General features: G+C 47.1%; 1 long non-coding RNA gene across 1 annotated transcript in view; it reads left to right on the top strand.

The window, feature by feature from the left end:
- The window catches only part of LOC149123572 (uncharacterized), a 125,501-nt gene that overhangs the window by 29,953 nt on the left and 73,212 nt on the right, over nucleotides 1-22,336 (top strand). The window contains exon 3 of the long non-coding RNA XR_016216928.1: nucleotides 15,319-15,490. This is a non-coding gene — a long non-coding RNA (uncharacterized LOC149123572). The remainder of the gene's footprint in view (nucleotides 1-15,318; nucleotides 15,491-22,336) is intronic.

Raw genomic sequence — 22,336 nt, forward strand, 5'->3', positions numbered from 1 at the left:
TCGTTAGCAGTGACCTTGGCATTGGGAGAGGTAGCCTGAGAAAGGCTGAACATGGACTTCTGCAGTTTGGAGATGCTAGTCTATATTGGGAAGGTCTCTCCTGGTGACCCTATCTTCTGAGGCTCTCAGCCTCTGTGCCATGCGTTAGGTCACGATGCTGGGAAAGCCACAAGTCTTCCCAAGGCTCCAGAGGGCTTGGCTGTGAAGACATTATCTAGAGCCTCCTGGGTCATCTTCAACATTGAGCAACACAAAAATTACATACATCCTAAACATTCCAGCCCTATCTATGCAACCGTACTACAGTCTCAGCTGGAGACTGCAAGCCATGTTGGCTGAAAGGGAATCAGGGTTCCTAAAGAGTGAGAGAAGTGCCCTACGGAGGAGCTAAGGGAAGAAAAGGCAAACACACCAAGGGTGTTGGTGACACATCGCAGCCCTCTGAGCTGCCTCCGTTTCCACGAAAAGAGTTCCATTGGTGAGCTCCCCACAGCAGTTCCTTCTCTTTTCCTCTCCTTGTGGGTTACCTGGCAGGGGCTTCCTCTCCTAGGAATCTGAATGGTGGAAATGGGTTGTGCTTACCTCCCAGTTCTAGCCAATGGCCTCTGGTGATGATTTCTAGGCTGCTGGCTCAGCTCCTTTGGCGTAGTCATCCGATTTTTGGTAGAGATAGCCTGGCAGTCGGCACCTTCATATTTTTTAAATAGAGTCAAGTTTGCTCCCAGTGCTCCCCAAATATGGGCTGATCTGGTCGCAGTTTTAATTGCTGCACTCATGAAATCCTGCCATAATTATTTATTTAACCTCTGCAGAATTCAGATGTACTTGACTGTAGCACCCGCCAAGGCTCTGGCTCATGCTTTAGTCATTCCCTGACCGTACCATTATGAGACTCCTGGCTGCCCTTCCCATTTGTCGGTGAGGATCAGCTTGCCAAAACTCTGTGGCCTATTTCAAGGATTTTTTTTTTCAGTTTCTCTGTAAATTTCTTGTTAACCTGTTATTTGGTCAGTTTCCTTGCTTCTCTTGACTTGAAGATTGTTAATGTTTGAGTTGCTACTTACTGGAAGCTGTCTGTCTCAGGACTATCACTTTTGATGGAGAAATCAGATTCTGGCTTGCTACTTCGGTGTATTTCTCACAAATGCTCTGTTCTATTTCCCCTCCCCTCAATGATCTTCTGATGTCATGTTTGGGCTGGTTGCCCTGAGAAATGGGAGAGGTTGGATATGATAGCACTAAGCAAGAATCCCTAGGCCATGTTGAATTGCACACAGAATCTTAAAGCTGAGAGTCTACCTAGAGTTTGGTTAGTTCCACTTCCCTCCCAAAGCAAGCATTTATTCTGCATCACCCATGATTCCCTCCTGTCTGTGAAGGCTTTCAAGTGGGAGGAGCTCATTAGTTGGCTAAACAAATTGCTCCCTTATTTTTACTTCTGATTATTGGAGATACCTTTTTTTTTTTTAACTTTCACTGAACTGAATTTTACCTCCGTGTAACTTCCCCTCATTAATTCTAGGTCTGCTCTGTGGAGTAACATAAAGTGAATTGATTTAACAATAAAGTAGCATTTGCTACCATGTGTTGAGTAGCTCCAAGGTTCTGTACCAGCTATCTTATGTATTGACTTGGTCAAGATTCTTCAGTAGCAAACAGAAACCACCTCTGGATAACTGTTTCAGTTAACTATGGGAACATAATAAATTACTCCAAAAGTGACTGACTTAAAAGAAACCCAAGCACTTGTTATCTCACAGCTTCTGAAGGCCAGGAATTCAGAAGCGACTTAATGGGTGGTTTGGGATCAGGGTTTCTCATAAGGTTGTAGTCCAGTTGCCAGCTAGGACTGCCGCCACCCAAAAGCTTGACTAAAAATGAGGGGTCTCTTAGTGCCTCACAGGGCTGAAGGTCGTAGGCCTCAGTTCCTCTCTAACCCTCGGCCAAAGCATCCATTCTGGCCACAAATCCCCATAGGGCACCTCCAAGATGGCATCTGGATTCCCCTGGCCTGAGTAACAAGACAGAATCAGAAAAGGAGGCCACAGTCCCTTTTGTGACCTAATCTCTGTGGTCCCTGAAATTATTCTTATGTCTCATGTACTTAAATATGACCTCAAACATAGGGCTTCAGAGACAGAAGTAGATGATTATTTAGTTATGCAATATCTTTTTTTAATTTTTTATTTAGTAAATATAAATTTCCAAAGTACAGTTAATGGATTACAATGGCTTCCCCCCCCATAATTTCCCTCCCACTCGCACCCCTCCCATCTCCCGCTCCCTCTCCCATTCCTTTCACATCAAGATTCATTTTCAATTATCTTTATATACAGAAGATCAGTTCAGTATATATTAAGTAGATTTCATCAGTTTGCACCCACACAGAAACAAAGTGTAAAATACTGTTTCAGTACTAGTTATAGCATTACTTCACATTGGACAACACACTAAGGACAGATCCCACATGAGAAGTAAGTACACAGTGACTCCTGTTGTTGACTTAACAATTTGACACTCTTGTTTATGGCGTCAGTAATCTCCCTAGGCTCTAGTCATGAGTTGCCAAGGCTATGGAAGCCTTTTGAGTTCGCCGACTTCGATCTTATTCCAAAAGGGTCATAGCAAAGTGGAAGTTCTCTCCTCCCTTCATAGAAAGGTACCTCCTTCTTTGATGGCCCTGTTCTTTCCACTGGGATCTCACTCGCAGAGATCTTTCATTTAGGTCTTTTTTTTTTTTTTTTCCCAGTTTGTCTTGGCTTTCCATGCCTAAAATACTCTCATGGGCTCTTCAGCCAGATCAAAATGCCTTAAGGGCTGATTCTGAGGCCAGAGTGCTGTTTAGGACATCTGCCATTCTATGAGTCTGCTGTGTATCCTGCTTCCCATGATGGATCATTCTCTCCCTTTATGATTATATCAGTTAGTATTAGCAGACTCTAGTCTTGTTTGTGTGATCCCTTTGACTCTTAGACCTATCAGTGTGATAAATTGTGAACTGAAATTGATCACTTGGACTAGTGAGATGGCATTGGTACATGCCACCTTGATGGGATTGTATTGGGATCCCCTGGCACGATTCTAACTCCACCATTTGGGGCAAGTCTGATTGAGCATGTCCCAAATTGTACATCTCCTCCCTCTTTTATTCCCACTGTTATATTTAACAGGGATCACTTTTCAGTTAAAATTTAAACACCTAAGAATAATTGTGTGTTAATTACAGAGTTCAACCAATAGTACTAGAACAAAACAAAGAAAAAATACTAAAAGGGATAAAGTATTACATTGTACATCAACAGTCAGGACAAGAGCTGATCAAGTCACTGTTTCTCATAGTATCCATTTCACTTCAACAGGTTTCCCCTTTGGTGCTCACTTGTCACCTATCAGGGAGAAAATATGGTATTTGTCCCTTTGGGACTGACTTAATTCACTCAGCATGATGTTTTCCAGATTCCTCCATCTTGTTGCAAATGACCGGATTTTGTTGTTTTTGACTGCTGTATAGTATTCTATAGAGTACATGTCCCATAATTTCTTTATCCAGTCTACTGTTGATGGGCATTTGGGTTGATTCCAGGTCTTAGCTATTGTGAATTGAGCCGCAATAAACATTAATGTGCAGACAGCTTGTTTGTTTGCCAATTTAATTTCCTCTGGGTAAATTCCAAGGAGTGGTATGGCTGGGTTGTATGGTAGGGTTATATTCAGGTTTCTGAGGAATCTCCAGACTGACTTCCATAGTGGCTTAACCAATTTGCATTCCCACCAACAGTGGGTTAGTGTTCCTTTTTCCCCACATCCTCTCCAGCATCTATTGTTGGTAGATTTCTGAATGTGAGCCATTCTAACTGGGGTGAGGTGAAACCTCATTGTGGTTTTGATTTGCATTTCCCTGATTGCTAGTGATCTTGAACATTTTTTCATGTGTCTGTTGGCCATTTGGGTTTCCTCTTTTCAAAAATGTCTATTGAGGTCCTTGGCCCATCTCTTAAGTGGGTTGTTTGTTTTGATGTTGTGGAGTTTCTTGATTTCTTTGTAGATTCTGGTTATCAACCCTTTATCTGTTGCGTAGTTTGCAAATATTTTTACCATTCTGTCGGTTGCCTCTTCACTCTCCTGATTGTTTCTTTTGCAGTACAGAAACTTCTCAATTTGATGCAATCCCAATAGTTAATTTTGGCTTTGACTGCCTGCGCCTCCAGGGTCTTTTCTAGGAAGTCTTTCATTATGCAATATCTTAATGGCGGCTCAGCATGGCCCATTTCTCCACTGGATAACCCAGTGTCAAATAGACTGTGCAGGTGGGGAAGGGAGTCTGTATTATAAATAAGGGATTCTGAAATTATGCATCTCAAAATATGTGGAAGGATATGGGGCCAACATTGTTGTGCAGTGGATTAAGCTGCCACTGGCGATGCCAGCATCCCATGAACGTGCCCGTTTGAGTCCCAGCTCCCTGCTAATGTGGCTGGGAAGGCAGCAGAAGGTGGCTCAAATGCTTGTGCCTCTGCTTTCCATGTGGGAGATCCACTTGAAGCTCTTGGCTATGGACTGGTCCAGCAGTGGCCAGTGTGGCCACTTGGAGAGTGAAGCAGTGGGTAGACAATCTCTCTCTTTCTCTTCACCCCCACCCCCAAGTAACTCTGCTTTCAAATAAGAATAAATCTTTTGAAAACCATGGAAGGATAGCTCAAAAACTTCATGGAAAAATAGAAGTAAAAGATAATGTGAATGTTTCTCAAACTTGAAGTTCCTTGCACAAGAGGTCTCCTAAAGCGCATAGAAATGCATGCCACGGAGAAGCTATGGATGGATTTAAAAACGTTTTGCACCAAAGTAATCTCATACTAATTTGTCATAATGTGAATTGGGTCTAGTGTCAGAAAGGAAGCAACTCTTCACTAAGCAGCTTGCATTCTGTTCAAGTTGAAGCAAGGAAAAAAGTTCAATTAATGGTGAAGCTTGGGTTGAAGAATGGTGTAATCATTGATGCTTTCTGGAAAATGTGTGGGGACAATGCCCCCAAATAAATCAGCAGGAGACAAACGCCAAGTTCTTTATCAGAAGGAACAAGGTCATGTTGAAGATGAAACACAGCAGCAGACCATTCACATCAGTTTTCAAGGTAACAGTCAATCATATTTGTGCCTTCGTTAACAAAGACTGATGATTAGTAACAAACATCTCAATCAGTTCAGCTTGTACAATTCTGGGTGAAAGAATTGGAGTGGAACAAATGGTCTGCTCAATGGATAGCAACACGATTGCACCCCGGTCAGCTGCACATTCAGAGAAGAATTTTCAATGAAAATTTTAAGAAACTAGGATCAAGACCCTGAAGCATTTCTTTGAAGAAGTATTAACAGGAGACGCAACATGGCATTAACATCATGATCCTGTATTTGTCAGCTTTTCATTACTTGAACTAAAATACTGGAGAGAAGCTATAAAGAGAGAGAAACAATTTATTTTGGCTTACAGTTTGATGCCTCACCATATAAGATTGTGTGCCCCCATTGGAACTGGCATCTGGTGAGGCTGGAAGATGGTGGAGTGATGATCACGTGGCAGGACAGGAAGCAGGCAAATGCAGGGAGCGTGTCTCTCTTTATAAAGCCATCGTGATCTGGTCATGCCCCCCAAAACAACTTAATCCAATTTGATCACTTCCCAGTGGTTCCACCTTCAGATACCATAATTAGATCAAGACTTCATAATCAATCCAGTAACCATAATGTAAGACTTTGGAGCTTAAACAGCTCAATCCAGTTTGAACCATAACAGATTCTGAAGACAATGCAGAATCAAAGCAATGGCTGGAAGGTGAAAGTGGCCCCATCAAAGCAACTGTGGAAGGGTCAAGAGCAAAGGTCATGGAACAGTTGTTTTGGGATGCTCAAGGCATTTTGCTTGTTGATTTTCTGGAGGCTCGAAGAACAATAACATCTACTTATTATGAGAGGATTCTGAGAAGGCTGGCCAAAGCATTGACAGCAAAACACCCAGGAAGTTGAGAGCTTCCCCAGAGTCCTCCACTCCCACAGCGACGCTCCTGCTCATTTCTCTCCGCAAGCAAGGACAGTTTTATGAGAGCTTCAGTGGGAAACCATCAGATCTGCCTGAGAGTCCCGACTGAGTCACGCTGACTTCTTCTTGTCTCCTAATCTTAACAAGTCCTTAAAGTGCCCCCAGTTTTCTTCCATTAATAATGTAAAAAAGATTGTATTACATGGTTAAGTTCCCAGGACTTTCCATTCTTTATGGACAAAATAGCTGCTGTCATTATTTTAAAAGTGCCTTGAACTTGATAGAGCTTATATTGAGAAAGAAAGTTTAAATATTTAGTTTATCTTTTTTTTATTACTTGAGAGGCAGAGACACAGAGAGAAAGAGACGGATCTTCATCTGCTGGTTCATTCCCCAAATGCCCTCAAAAGCCAAGGATGAGCCAGGATGACGTTCCAAGCCTGGGATTCCATCCAAGTCTCCCATGTGGGTGGTAGGGACCCAAGAACCTGAGCTACATAACCTGCTGCCGCCCAGGGTGCACGTTAATAGAAAGCTGGAATTGCAAGCGTACCCAGGGGGCTGGCGCTTGTGGTGTTGCGAGTAAAGCCAGTGCCTGCAGCACTGGCATCCCACATGGGCTCCGATTGGAGTCCCAGCTGCTCCACTTCTGATCCAGCTCTCTGCTATGACCTGGGAAAACACTGGAAGATGGCCCAAGTCCTTGGGCTCCTGCACCCTCGTGGGAGACCTGGAAGAGGCTCCTGGCTCCTGGCTTCGGATTGGCACAGCTCTGGCCATTGCAGCCATCTGGGAAGTGAACCAGTGGATGGAAGACCTCTCTCTCTGTGTGCCTCTGCCTCTCTATAATTCTGCCTTTCAAATAAATAAATAAATCTTAAAAAAGAGTGTTCCCAGGACCTGAACCTAGGCACTCCAAGATGGGATGAAGATATTCCAAAGGGCATCTTTTTATTTTATTTTATTTTACTTTATTTTATTTTTTATTTTTTGACAGGCAGAGTGGCCAGTGAGAGAGAGAGACAGAGAGAAAGGTCTTCCTTTGACATTGGTTCACCCCCAGTGGCCTCTGCGGCTGGCGCACCTCACTGATCTGAAGCCAGGAGCCAGGTGCTTCTCCTGGTCTCCCACGTGGGTGCAGGGCCCAAGGACCTGGGCCATCCTCCACTGCACTCGCGGGCCACAGCAGAGAGCTGGACATGAAGAGGAGTGACCAGGACAGAATCCGGCACCCCGACCGGGACTAGAATCCGGGGTGCCAGCGCCGCAGGCAGAGGATTGGCCTATTGAGCTGCGGTATCGGCCTCCGAAGGGCATCTTAACTTCTGCGCCAAATAACCTCCCTAATTTTTATCTTCTTTTTAAAAGATTTTATTTATTTGAAAGGTGGTTAGAGAAAGAGGAAAAGAGAGAGGCAGAGAGATCTTCCATCTGCTGGCTCACTCCTCAAATACTCACAGTAGCCAAGGTTGGACCAGACCAAAGCTAGGAGCCTGGAGCTTTATCCAGGTCTCTCATGTGGATGCAGAAGCCCAAACACTTGGGCCATTTTCTGCTTTCCCAGGTGCCTTAGCAGGGAGCTGGATTGGAAGCAGAGCAGCGGGGACTCAATCTGGTACCCACATGGGCTAGCTGCATTGTAGGCGGTGGCTTTAACACACAATGCCACAATGCCAGCCCCCACTCTTTAACCTCTATTTTCATTTTTCCTTGAACTTATTTTTTATTTGAGAAACAGAGGCAGCCAGACATCTTGTCAGTTCCTGACTGTTGGTTTATTCCTCAAATACTTGAAACAGCCAGGACTGGACAAGGGTCAAAGCTGGGATCTAAGAGCTCAATCCAGGTTTCCCACATGGGTGGCAGGAACCCAATGTGTTCAGCCATTACTGCTGCCTTCCAGGATCTGCATAAGCAGGAAACAGGAGCCAGGAGCTAGGAATTCAACCCAGTTTCTCCAATATGGGATGTGGGCATCTCAACTAGCAACACCACACACCCAACACACATGATGAGTCAGCTACAGGGTAACCAATGTAGACACCTCTACCCAGAATGGAGGAAAACAGCCTATCACAGTCATGGGCCCCCAGGAATTGTGGACTCCGATTGTTAGAAGTTAGAAGTTCCTGCCAGTCAGGACGTTAGAAGTAGACTAGGACTCGTGGTGCGGGAATTACTCTCAGTGATTCCTAGCTCTGTTCCCTGAGTTCTTAGCGCTGCCGTCCTGGTCATCGTCCCTTTTCCCTGAAGGGGGCACGGTTTTGCCAGTGTTTTTGTATCATTTGCCATCTTAGAAAGCTGCGAATGTTCAAAGCCATCAAGTCTCGACTCCTCCACATTAGCAGTCCTTTCTGTCATTCTCCGGCCCCCACTATCACATTTTACATACGAAGAAAAGAAAACAGGTGGCATCTTCAGCCCTCCCACTGGAAATCTCCTTGGTGACATGATTCTGTTGGTTGGGTACATTTTCTACTTGCCACATCCCTGCAGGTGATAGTGTCACCAAACTTTCTACCACTGCAGAATAAGTCTTCCCTTTCCGTAGTTCAGGTCTTCTCTACGGCCTCTTCAAAGGCTACCAAGGCTTCCGAGGCTGTTTCAAGGCTCTCCAGACTTCCTGCGATACCTCCAAGTCTCTGTCGCTTCTGCAAAGACACAGAGAGAAAGAGACGGATCTTCATCTGCTGGTTCATTCCCCAAATGCCCTCAAAAGCCAAGGATGAGCCAGGATGACGTTCCAAGCCTGGGATTCCATCCAAGTCTCCCATGTGGGTGGTAGGGACCCAAGAACCTGAGCTATATAACCTGCTGCCGCCCAGGGTGCACGTTAATAGAAAGCTGGAATTGCTAACCGGCTGCAAAGCCACTCCAGACTGTGGTTTACACGCTTCCAGTAATACCGAAATCTGTATTACTTATTTTTTGCTGTGTGAAATGTGACTGTAGCATTCATTCAGTGGTTTAAAATGCCAAACACCTTTGGTCTCACAGTTTCTAGGAGTCTGGTAGTCTGTTTAGCTGGCTGGTTGTGGCTCAGGAACGTTCATGACTTTGCAGGGGCGATGTTGGCCAAGACACACTTAGGAGATGGCTCTGGGGTCACAACTGGAGCCATTCAGATGGAATTCAGAGAACAGTCCGGGCCCCCCGGTGGGGGATGGGTGGGTAAATGTTGCCCTCTTACAGGGAGCTGGTGGATCTGGAGTCATGATTAGAATTGGGAGCCAGGTCAGGCGTGGGCTGGCATGGGGAATGCACAGATCTAAGTCTGAGGGGAACAGAACTGGAGTGCCTGCAGCTAAGCAGGAATAGACTCGCACTAAAATAGGCTCTCACTTGGGATTAGTTACCACATTAGAGGGTATTCAATACTTCATCATTCTCTGGCTTTAGTCGCCTTTCTCCAGCCACGCTCTTTCATCAAAGTCCCTCTGTGTGGTATTTCATGCTGCAGGCACTGGTAGTCTGGTGCAGAGAACAGTGGTGCTATTAAATACATCCAGAAACCATGCCGTGGTGCTGGTTTGTGGGATGACTCAAACAAAAGGAAATTGTCACAACAAGAACTTGGGTGAGGTTGAGAAATGTCTCTGGGATTCATAAGAACACATCCAGTTGAGTTCACCCTCTATTAGTTCCTTTCATAGGCCCCGGGCCAGCAAACTGGCTTATGGGATGCAGACGTGAATACTGCATCTATTTCTTACCGACCGAAGAATCCCGTTCTTGATTCTCAACTCCTTCTTCCAGACTCTCCCCCACCCAGCCACAGTGCCTCCTTACATACATTTGGAAGTCACCCCCTTCTCCTCCTCTCCCTGGTCATGTTCCGTGGCCAAGTCCCCACCAGCAGACCACAGGAAGCTTCTGACAGTTCTCTCTCTTACACTACAGTTTCCCTCCTGTTGTATTCTTGCCCCAGCATTCAGTGTACTTTTAAAAACTTAGATACCCAATATAAATGAAAGACTCTCCCCTGCTTAATCACTATTTAGCTCATGGGGAATACAATTCAAGCTGTTACCAAGGACTCCCACAGTCCTGAGGGGACTATGCTTGCTTCAACTTCATCCCTTTCCGTTCACCCTCATGCATTGTGTTGCAACCAGCGCAGCCTGCAGGCTTGGAGACCTGTGCGTGTGCCAGCTGTCAGTTGGAGGGCTCTCACATGCTCCAATCTTCACGCTAAGTGCACCCTTTCCTGGTTCTTTGTATGACTAGATCCATCTCATCGTCTAGGCCTACCTCGACCACTCTGTCTACACCCTCTTCTTATTCCTCAACCAGTGCATGATGTGTTTCCATCAGATAACACATCACAAGTTGTAATTACCTGCTGTTTACTTGTTTATAAGCTATCTCTCGCCACCAGACTGAAGGCTTCTCGAAGGTAGAGACTACAGTTTTCTGTATGTTGTGTGTTTAGGACTTACCATGATGCTTCACCAACAATACCTAGCTCTTGACAGATAGCAGGTAGATGAATGTTTATTTTGGGGTGGCCATTTGGCATGTCAGTTAAGACAGTTCTTGGAGTACCCACATCCTATAGCAGAGTGCTTGGGTTCAAGTCCTCACTCTGCTCCCAATTTTGGCTTCCTGTTGATGCACACCCCGGAGGCAGCAGGTGAAGACTCAAGCAGTTTGACCCCTGCAACACACGTGGAAGACCTAGACTGAATCCTTAATCCTGGCTCCCAGCTTTGGTTTGGTCTGCGTTCCTTTTGTAGGCATTTGAGGAGAGTGAACTAATAGATGGGAGATCACTGTCTATCTGTCTCAATCTCTCTGTGTTTCTCTTGTTCTGTGTCTCTTCCTTTCAAATAAATAATTTTTAAATTAATGTTTAAATTATCATTTATATAATTTATTAAAATAAGTTATTAAGTAGAAAATATAATACCCTTCCACAAATGTACTATTGTGAGGAATAAATGAGATATGTGAAAACATTAGGTATAATGTGTATCACCCCTCTCTCTCTCTCTCCTCCATTCTCTCCTTTCTTTGTTCCTTCCTTCCTTCCTTTCTTCTGCTAAAAAAATAATGGAACTCTCTTGACTGATACTCATTCCTGCCTCTCTCCTCATGAAGGCTTACTGTGATAAGGTTTTAATTCCATAAAGAATCTCTCTCAAAGAATGTGGATTCTAGAGGAAGGAGAGTTTTCCTAACAATCTTTGAAACTAGGCTTTGGCTCTCATGAGAGACTCATGATGGATGGTGGAGCATGTACAGAAGAAAGATCACATAGTGAGTCATATGATGGAGAAGAGAGGCTGGGCCCAAACTCAGGCTTTTAGAAAAACCTTGAGAGAACTGCTTCTAAAGGGATGCCCCCAGTGACCTAGCCTTCCCACACTCCCCTCCTCAGTCCCACTTCCTAGTTCCCACTACTTCCCCACAGCACCACCCTGGGGATCACACCTTTAATCCTGAACTTTTGACTGGCATCCAATATCCAAACCACAGCACTCGGTGTTCGAGACATGAGTGCCACGTTTGCCTTTCACCAGTTGTGTGTCTTCAAGCAAGGTAATGCATCTCTCTGAGTCCGTCTGATTTCTAAAATGAAGGTGATTACATCTGTACCATGGAGCTGTTAGGAGGATTAGACAAAGGTCTGTGTTAGGTTGGCCTAGATTGTGCTGCCACGGTGAACTGTCCCTGGAACGTGGTTTTGTTCTCTCGTATCCTGTGCACTCACCACATATCCATTATCTTCGCTTTGAGACTCAGGCTGACAGAACAGCCTTTTTTCTGGAGTGGGTCAGTGAATGTGGGTGATGACACCGAGGGAAAATGGGGTGCAGTGTCTGAGAACATGCTGAGCAGACGTGTTCTCCTTGGAGTGTACCCTCAGGTGGAAAATCTGTTACACTAATGTCTGAGCCTTTTTGTGTAAATGCTTCCAGCAGGATGTCAGGACTTCAGATACCATAATAAAATTCTCTTTTGGAGCTGGTGCTGGGGTGCAGTGGGCCAAGCCTCCTCCTGTGGTGCCAGCATCCCATACGGGCACTGGTTCAAGTTCCGGCTGTTCTACTTCTGATCCAGCTCTCTGCTATGGCCTGGGAAAGCAGCAGGAGATGTCCCAAGTACTTGGGCCCCTGCACCTATGTGAGAGACCTGGAAGAAGCTCCTGGCTTTAGATTGGCTCAGCTCTGGCTGTAGCAGCCAGTTGGAAAATCAAACAGCAGATGGAAGATGTCTCTTTTTATGTGTCTGCCTCTGTCTCTCTGTAATTCTTTCAAATAAAAAAAAATCTTTTTAAAAACTTATCTTTCATTAGATTTGTCTTTTTTAAAATTTTGATTATTTTTTTCATCTACTTGCGAGGGAGAAAGAAAAAGGGAGGGAGGGATGGAAGGGAGGGAGAGGGAGGAAGAGCGCTTCCATCTGCAGGTTCACTCCCCAGACATAATGACCAGGTCTGGATCAGGCCAAATCCAGGAGCCCAGGATTCCATCTGGGTCTCCCATGTGGGTGGAGGGGGCCATGCACTTCAGCCACCATCTGTTGCCTCCCAGAATGCATTAGCAAGAAGCTAGACCGAAATAGGGGCAGCTTGGACTCAAACTGGCACTCGGTTACAGGATATGGACTCCCTGAGCAAGAGTTTAAGCTGCTGCACCACAATGCCCACCCCAGGACTTGCTCTTTTAAATAATTAAATTCTCCATTATGTCTCCTGGCTTCATGATCTGACTGGATTACGGTACCCATTTCTCGTGGAAGCCATATGAAGAACCACTAACCTGGTGGCTTACTGAAGCAGAAGCAGATAGGCTCCTGATTCCGGAGGGCAGGAGTCTGAATCAAGATGCTGGCAGGGCTGGCGCCGCGGCTCACTAGGCTAATCCTCCGCCTTGCGGTGCCGGCACACCAGGTTCTAGTCCCGGTCGGGGCGCAAGATTCTGTCCTGGTTGCCCCTCTTCCAGGCCAGCTCTCTGCTATGGCCCAGGAGTGCAGTGGAGGATGGCCCAAGTCCTTGGGCCCTGCACCCCATGGGAGACCAGGATAAGTACCTGGCTCCTGCCTTCAGATCAGTGCAGTGCGCTGGCCGCAACGCGCCGGCTGTGCCGGCCATTGGAGGGTGAACCAATGGCAAAGGAAGACCTTTCTCTCTGTCTCTCTCACTGTCCACTCTGCCTGTAAAAAAAAAAAAAATAAATAAAAAAATGCTGGCAGGACCACGCCCTGCAGAGGCTCCAGGGGAAGACCTGGTCTCTGTTTCCTACTGGCTGTTGGCTTCCCTTGGTCATTGGCCATCACTCTTGTCACCTCTGCCTCTGTGATCAGCTGCTCCTTCCTGGTCTCTGCGCTTCCTCTGCATGTCTCTTGGAAGAATGCCTGGCATTGGATTTAGGGCTGACCAGACAATCCAGGACAATTTCCTCATCTTCAGAGTCTTAATTTAATTATATCTCTGACAAGGTTTCTTCCACAGAGCCGCAGTCCCGGTTTCTAGGTATCAGCACACAGGTGTTTCTTTGATGAGCGGTGAAGCATCATTCAGCCCACCGTAGCGATCAAGTGCGTACTTGGGAGCACTTCCAAGTTTACCACCCTCAGTTCTTAATTGCATTTAAGAATGAGGCTGATCTTTACATGAACCTTTTTCTTTTCGAAGTCAAGTATTTTATAGAAATAAGTGAAGAGATTGCCACCCTAGCCCTGTGTGTCACTGAGAAGCTGCCCCGTGTAGGCCCGTGTTGTCCTATCAGGGAAGCAAGAAAAGCAATTACACTGAATACAACAAAGCCTCCTCTCCTTTTTTTTTTCCTTTGCTCAATGGCTCCTCATATGTAACCCTTTTTGCTGAGGCTGCTCATACATAATATGTTGATGTTTTCCAGGGGTTCTAAATGTAAGAAAGTTGGATTTTTCACCTTTGGCAAAAAAGGAATTTTTCTACATAATCCTGGGTGGACCAAGGTGTTCTGGAAAATTCTCCAATGCAACTGTGCCTAAAACATAGTCATTATGAAAGATGCTTCCTGGATAAAGGAAAGCCATCTTCAATCCAAAGAAGTTGGCCAGTAGTTAATAGTATTTCAAAATAAGTTGTATTTGCTTTACTGATTTTGGAAAAATTAAATATAATTTTATCTCTGGGGGGAAATATCAATCTCTTCATGTACAAGTTTTGTTTTGTTTTTTTTTCTGACTGTTTGATAGGAGTTAATGAGGCATGTTTGTTAGCACAAATCCCTACCTTGGTGTGGAAATATATTGATATTTGCTGTCCCTTCCCTATCATGTATAAGTGATGGAAGACAGGAAAAAGGGAAAAGTGGTCACTTGTTGTCATGGAAATGAGTTAATACAATGCAGCTGGTTTGAACTATGACTTGAGATGCCTGGAGGGGGAAGGATGATAACATCTTTAGCCACAGAAGCCCAAATCCTCAGAGCAGCAGTGGCAAATATCTGGGCAGCTGTTTTGTTTGTTTGTTTTTTACTCTCTGCCCCCTTCCCGTGAGTATTCAGAGGTTGAGCCTGCTCTAACGAACAGAATCAGATAAGAACCCAAGAGCAAAGCCCACTGTGAGCGTGGTGTGGCCAAGTGCAGTGCTGGGCAGATTCTGTATTAGTGGCTGCATTTCTTGGACAAATATGACTCCAATTTAGATAAAAGACCAGAGAATTCTCAGCAGCTCCCCTGCACTTCGGTGCAGTTAGCTTGGCTGCCTGACTTCCAATGAGATCCTATTTTCTTCCCCCTCCCCCTCCCCCTCCCCCTTCCCTGCTCTTTTCAAGATCTATTTATTTGAAAGGTAGAGAAAGAGAGGAGGGACAGAGAGAGAGAGATCTTCCATCCATTGGTTCGCTCCCCAGTGGCCAGGGCTGGGCCAGGCTGAAGCCAAGAGCTTCTCCTGGGTCTCCCATGTGGGTGCAGGGGCCCCAGAACTTGTGCCATCTTCTCCTGCTTTTCTCACGCACTTTATCAGGAAGCTGGATCAGAAGTGGAGCAGCCAGGACTTGAACCAGCACCATGTGTGATGCCAGTGCTGCAGACGGCAGCTTTACCTGCTGCACTGCAGTGGCTGGCCCTTGATACCTTGTTTCCTGGGAATGACCCTAAATGACAGGCTTGTCCCCTCTGACCTTTCTATCTAGACTATGGATCCTGACTCTTCCTCTACTACGGATCCTGACCCTTCAGGGGTGGGACCTGACTCACTCACTGCCAAATGCGGTCATTTTCTCTGTGCACACGGCTGATTGGTCTCGGGATACTCAGCTGTGGCTGAGAGAATTGGTTTCACTTCCCAGGTGACCATGGGGGATACGAGGCCTGGTAGCTGAATGTAGTCACGCGAGCCACATCATCAAAGATCCTTTATAGAGGAAGGAGTATGGAGCAGCCAATGGGAGCCACAGAGAAGGCCACAGCCGAGTGCCCACATCGGCCCCGCGGTCCAGCTGCGCTTCACATCTGCCACAGGTAGGAGCATCCACTTCCGGAGGTCCCGGTCGCCTCACTGAGTGAGAAATGGGACCCAACAGAGTCCTCTCAAGCACACCGTTGCTTGCCCTTTGTGGTTAAGAGCATTCTCCATTAAGTCCCAACTTTCTTAGCAGATGCAAGGGACTTGGGCGATCCAAAGAAAGGAAGCCACAGAGCCCTTAGGATATTGCTGTGCTACATGAGGCTGGAGGAACCCAGGGAGTTCATCTTGGGGAAATCCTGTCGTGATGGGTTTGCTGGGATCTGCTGGACACTCCTTCTTGGAGTAAACAAAAGCCTTCCTCCAGGGTGCAGAATTATTATTACTATTATTATTATTAATCATAAAAAGCCTCTGGTTCCAATGCTGCCCCAGGCCTGGCAGAGCTCTGTATGTGCTCTGTAACTCCCACCGCTCTGACATCCTTGGTCACATTTTCCCTTAGAAGCGCTCTCCGGGGTGAGTGGGGCCAGATGTCACTGTTCTACAAAGAGGCAGCAAATTTCATCCTAGAGAAACTGAGTGTTTTCTGAAAGCTGCTGAGTTAGCCCAGGACAAAGTCAGCCCTGGAAATTGGATTTTCTAATTCTCAGGACTTTGTTCCTGCTTGACCCACATTTGACCAAAAACAAATGAGCCTTGTGGCTTTTCTGGTTCCTGGTTGGAGGAAGTGGAGACGAGGGGCTGGGAAATGTCCCTCCCGTTCCGTCCGTGGGCTTGTAACAGGCATCCAGAGACCGTGGTGGACTGTGGTGGCAAGGCTCATTTGCTGCCTTCTCACCAAGTGGAATGAAGAATTAGTCGCACATTATGAACGCTGCCTGGCAAAGTGGATTAAGGCTACTGCAGGGGTAGTGCAAGCTAAGGCCAAGGAGGACTGTCTGGCCAGAGGAAGACCCAAAAGTGTGTGCTCTAAATCCACACATTGCCTTGGAAGAGGTTGGCATCCTGGCCATGGCCATTGTCCAAATTGAGATAAGGGCTTTCTTCTTGCCAGGGGGCCGTGCAGGCTCCTCGGAGGCAGAATTTGGCAGTGCAGTTGTCTGACGGTTACTAGCTGGATGTGCTCAGATATGCTTCCCCTTCCAATGGGCGGGGAATAATAGAGGGCTAGGGTTTCCAGATGGTTCTGCCCTTCTCAGCCACAATTGTTGGCAAAGGAACCAGAGATTCCATGAGTGGGGAACAGAGACATGGGAGGGTATTGGGAGTACAAGCACACATACCTGGGAGACAGTCTTTCCCAAGAATGTAACCACACTTGGTTGTGTCTTTTGATGGTGTCCGATTTGTTTGTCAACCCCACACACGCCAATAATAGCCAGTGTACCAGGTTGGTCAGGCGAGCACGTCACAAGTGAGGAGGACAGAGAGGAGCGGGAGAGCACACTCCATCACCTGGGCAGCTCTGCTCACCAGGCAAGTGGCTGTAAGTTCGTGAGGTTGTGGTCCCTCCAGACTGACTTGCTTCAGGGTCACTCAGAGGGCTTTGTGGCAGGTGCTGGCTGTTAAGAATGGATGCCTGCATGCTGGAGGGCTGGCGTTGCATGGTGCCCTCTTTCAGAGGTTAGTTTGGGTGGAGTTGTCTCTTATCCTTACGTCCGTGAGCCTTGGTGTAGTGTCATATCTCCCTCAGGTCGTTCTTGGCACTGAGCCCTATTGTATGTGTTCGATCGGTAAGTCCTTCACCAATGTCACTTGGCTGGGGAAGAGATATCCCATTTCATATTCCAAAATGGAGTCACTCTGGTGAACCTTGTTCGTGCTGCATACGGAGGGTACCTCTGACAAGGCAGAAAACCAAGTGGACCAAGGAATTCACCCAGAGGCTCCTTTTTCCAGCTCAGGGCTCTGAAAAGGAAAAGAAGGCCTGATTTTTCGAGTGCTCGACTGTAATAACAATACTACTGGTTTCGATATGGAAGCTCAATCACCAAAGACAAGGTGACTTCCAAGGCCCTTGGGTTGTCTGGGCGTGGCAGAGAAATCACGCAAAGTGGATACTGTAGGTGGTGGAAGCAGAGAAAAAGATAGATACAGAGATGAATTTTGGCAGGGCTCATTCAATTCCCGTCCGGTGGAGAAGGAATCTTAGCCAGTGGATTTTGGCCAGGGGGTAGATGTATCTAGAGGGTTGCGGGCGTTGTGTCTGAGTGTCCACGTCCTGTCTGTAAGGCAATCCCTGTGTCACATGACTGACGCACTACGTAGATTACTTTGCTGCTCTAAGCCTTTGCTTTATCTAGTTCTCCGGGATTTGTCGTCTCACTCAAGCGTCCCACTGACAGTTCTCTAGGCAACGGATGTGTTAATCCTAGAGATTCCAGATCCTCTTGTCCTCCTAGAGGAGGCTTCTCATGGGAAGTGAAGAAGTTGCCATTCTGATTTTTATTTTTTATATCAGCCTCATGAACATGAGTAACAGAACTCCATGGTGTGCTGGCCAGCTCATGTTTTGATCTTGCCAGACTTAGTTAGCTGAGTGCTGCTGATTACACACTTGTAAGGTAATAAGCAATAAGTTCCAAGGCCATCTGGGAGACAGCGACCTGCCTTCCCATGGTGGGTATCCCAGCATCGCCACGGAGCTCAGGAAACATACTTTGAAGTTCAACTCTCTCTGGGGAGGAAAACAGTATATGTCCCTAGGATGAGTGTAGTGGCCATGAGAATGTGCCCCAGAGACCTCCAAACACAGGGATATAGCTGCGCTCTGAAATCCATTACCGTATTTGCAGAGGCCGCACTTCCCATACAAGGCTCCCAGCAGTGAGGAAGCACACCAGGGTGTTAAGGTGGCCCATCCTGGAAGAAATGGTGGACCGGAGCACAAGAACTCCCGACCAGCCTTGCCTAAATTCTTCTCCATTGCAGGGCAGCCTGGAATGCTTCCTTCTTCCCCATTCTCCTCCCTGGGCTCAGATTTCCATCATGCTGGTTACACACTTAGTCTTGCTCAGCAGGCTTGGATGGGCACAGTGAAAAACATGCAAAGTCAGCATTCCAAAAGGAAAGAGGAGGCACAATCGAACCAGGATGCTCTGAGTGGAGTTAAAAAGGGAATTGCTTTCCAAGGTGTGGGCAAGGTAAAGAGAAGACACAGGGAGTGAGGCGGCTCTGCTCTGCCCTAGGCAGGAATAAGTGAGGGGTTGGAGCAGTTACTTGAATCAGAGATCAAGAGGGCTACCTTATAGGAGCTAGAATGTCCAGACAAGGGCTCCAGCCGTCCTTCCTGGCCTTCACCCAGCTACATGGAGGAGTTACATAAATCAACACTCTGGTTTCGTTGACTTCCCGTCTTCCCTTCTCTTGTTGGTGCTCCCATTGGCCCAAGCCAACTGGAAGCTGCAGGGAGTGTAAGCCTGTCGGTGCCTCATGTGTCAGCCTCGTACATCCCACACCGGGAGGAGGAAAGTGGAGGGTGATTCTGGAAAGACAAGGCAGGCAGCTCCAGCCAGGGGACCGTGGTGAGCTTCCCTCCAGGCTTCTTGGTAGCAGCAATGTCAAAAGAGAACCCTCACATTGCAGATAAAGACACACACACTATTGACAGTAGCACTGGGTGAAGGAGAGAAACACAAAAAACTGTCAAAGGAAGTCTGGCCTTGGGATCCGCCTGGACCAAGATAGGATGGAGCCTACCTCTGTCTTTAGTTAAAACAGGGCTGGTGGGAGGAGGCCATCAGGTTTCAGGCAGGAGGACATGGTGTGTTCCTCAGGGCTGATTTCAGGAGGGAGTTCTCAAAGGGATCAGTAGGAGGGAGGAGACCTTCTTAGCCCAGAATAGGCTCAGGTGGCAAATTCAGAATTAAACTGGCCTGCCTACTCACAGACATAGGACAAGCCTCCATGTCAGCGCAGGAGGGCACACTGCTGCCGCTGTTTCCCACTTCTCCGGGGTGTTCTCTGCTCCCTGGCATTATATTCTGAGTTGGAGAGCCTTCTTGGATTGAGCAGAAGGGTTTTCTGGGGTTTGATCTGGCTGGAGACCCTCTCTTTCAGAACACCTCTCTGAATTTCCATGGAAGTCAACAGGAGAAGGTGACCGAGTGACCTCTTAAATGCCACCCTATCTTTTATCATCCCATGTGCACATCAGGCCATGCTTTGCAGAGTCTTTTAACTTGTCCCCACTCCCACTGCCTTGGGCCAATCCACTATCATATTTGTTTGAATTACAACAATGGCCAGTTCTGCCAGCTTACAGCACTTTTCAAGAGTCAGGTAGGATGCTGTGAGAAAAGAATGGCTGAGATCAGTTTACAACAGATTCATTGCAAGGGCTGACTCCTGGGCAGAACTTCACAGCTCTGGTTCCATTTGCATCTGTTAGCCTCAAACTCCCCCAAGTGGTGGCTTCAGCCTCAGGCTAGTCAACCGATAACCATAGTCTCTACAATGTGCAGATGTACAAAAGGCCATCTCTTCTTGTGTGCTTCATGTAGGTGGAAATCTTTCTAGAAGCCTCTAGAATATTCTCCTGCACCTGGTCACCCAGAAGAGGGGGACTCCTGAATAAGTGTGTGTTGGGTGTTCTGTTAGGAAGGAGAAAGAAGGCTGACCCATCAATTTTCTTTTCTTTTGTTAAGTTATTTATCTGAAAGAATCGGAGAGGGAGAGTCACACAGAGAGCTCTTCCATCCATTGGCTCACTCCCCAGATGGCTGTAATGGCCAGGGCTGGACCAGGCTGAAGCCAGGAGCTAAAAGCTTCATCCAAGCACTTGGGCCATCTTCTGCTTTCCCAGGCCATAGCAGAGAGCTAGATTGGAAGTGGAGCAGCCGGGACTCGAACCAGTGCCCATATGGGATGCCGGCACTGCAGGAGTGGCTTTACTCCCATTATGCCACAGTGCTAGCCCCCAGGGGTCTTTATAATGCACAAATGTGATCTTATCATTTTCCTGCTTAAAAATCCTTCAGTGGCTCCCTCCCACTACACCCATGGAAGCCCAGATTTCTTCCCTGAGCAGACCAGGCCCTTCGTGCTGTGGCCCCAGGCTACCTCCCCAGCCTTGTTTCCCTGCCTGTGCTCTGCCCTGCAGTCCTCCTGCACTGCCTGCATTTGTGCAGAGAGGAGAGCCATGCTCCGTTCCCTCTCAGTGCACCACGGTGTCCGCTGGGTCTTCTGTCTGAAGAGCACCTGCTTTTTTTGGCTGACTCGGCTTATCCTGGGAAGCTTCACTTAGACATGGCTTCTTCTCAGGGGCCTGCCGTTGGCGCTGCTGTGTGCTCCCTGGTACCCTGTGCTTGCCCTGTAGTGTCTGGTTCCATTCAGCTGACCTGTTCGCTGGCTTCTCTTCCCTTCCAGTTCCCAGGCTCCAAGAGGTAGAAGCCTGTGTCCCATGAAGAGCTTTCTGGTATCCTGGCTCAGAGTTCGGGTTCTATAATCAGACGATCTGGATTTGGCTCTTGGCTCACTACTCATAGCTGCTGACCTTGGGCAAGTTATTCAACACCCCTTGAGCTTCTGTTTCCTCGTTTCTAAGACAGAAACCATAGTAATAGCCACACCATAGGATTATCCTGGGGGTTAAGTGAGGTGACTCATGGAAAGCACTCAGCCCAGTCCCCGGCCCGGAGTTGTTACTCAGTGAATATTTGTGGAACAAGCGGTAATAAAGAGAGCAGAGTCTCTCCCACTCCGCTAGGGGTGCTAGAAAGTGCTCCAGTGCGCTTGCCCAGATAGGGCACCGCCAAGGACAGTCCTATACTCATGGTGCAGGAAGATGTATAAGAGTGTGTTGGTCTCTCAAATAACCCTCTTGCTAGCTTGCTCAAATTCTGCCCTTGCACATTAGATTGACTTTTTCCTGTCAGCAATCAATCAGTCCTTACCTAATAGCAAATTTTCTGGTGATGCAGTAAGAGACTGACATACTCCTGGCTCCGAAAGATGAGGTCCTGTGCAATTAGTCACGATACAGGCAGCAGGTGCCATTGGACTTTGAAAGAGACTTCCACCTTGCCTGTGGAGGATGCCTGGCATTTAGAGAGGTGGACAGGGAAGGAGAAGACCCGAGCAATGAGGAGAAAAGACTGGAGGGCTCTGTGCGTGCCTGAGGGTCCCATGTGAGCCTTTGTATTATTGGAGGGGCCTGAGGGAAATCCTTGGAGATTTTCCCTGGAGAAATACGAATTCACTTGAATTGCTATCTTATAAAAATTTGGAACTAGAATGGAATTTTAAAGTGGAGCTTAAAGAAGTATTTTCACACACATCACCCAGTTGGCAGGGGAGACTGCATACCCAGATCCCCTGATCCCAAGTCTGGACTGTAGAGCTCTTAACCCACCACCTCTTAATTCTCTTAGACAGTGTCATTTCCTTTTTTTTTTTTTTTTTTAAAGATTGATTTATTTATTTGAAAGTCAGAGTTACACAGAGAAGGAAAGGCAGAGAGAGAGAGAGAGAGAGAGAGAGAGAGAGGTCTTCCATCCACTGGTTCACTCCCCAGTTGGCTGCAACAGCTGGAGCTGTGCCGATCTGAAGTCAGGAGTTTCTTCTGGGTCTTCCCACACAGGTGCAGGGGCCCAAGGTCTTGGGCCATCTTCTACTGCTTTCCCAGGCCACAGCAGAGAGCTGGATTGGAAGTGAAAGAGCCGGGACTCAAACCGGCGCCCATATGGGATGCCAGCACTGCAGGCAGCAGCTTTACCCACTACGCCACAGCGCTGGCCCCATCATTTCCTTTCAATAAGCTGATGAGACAACTGAGTGAGAGGTATCAGGGTTTCATTGTGGGGGCAGTGGGAACAGAGTATGGAAGGGAAGAGAAGATTTAGAGGACGTGACAAGGTGTCTGTAAGCCTCAGCCTCTTCTGCTGAAACCCTTTTCCTTC

This window comes from Oryctolagus cuniculus, chromosome 11 (genome assembly GCF_051225735.1).
Source record: "Oryctolagus cuniculus isolate XC-2025 breed Fujian yellow rabbit chromosome 11, ASM5122573v1, whole genome shotgun sequence".
Classification (NCBI taxonomy): domain Eukaryota; kingdom Metazoa; phylum Chordata; class Mammalia; order Lagomorpha; family Leporidae; genus Oryctolagus; species Oryctolagus cuniculus.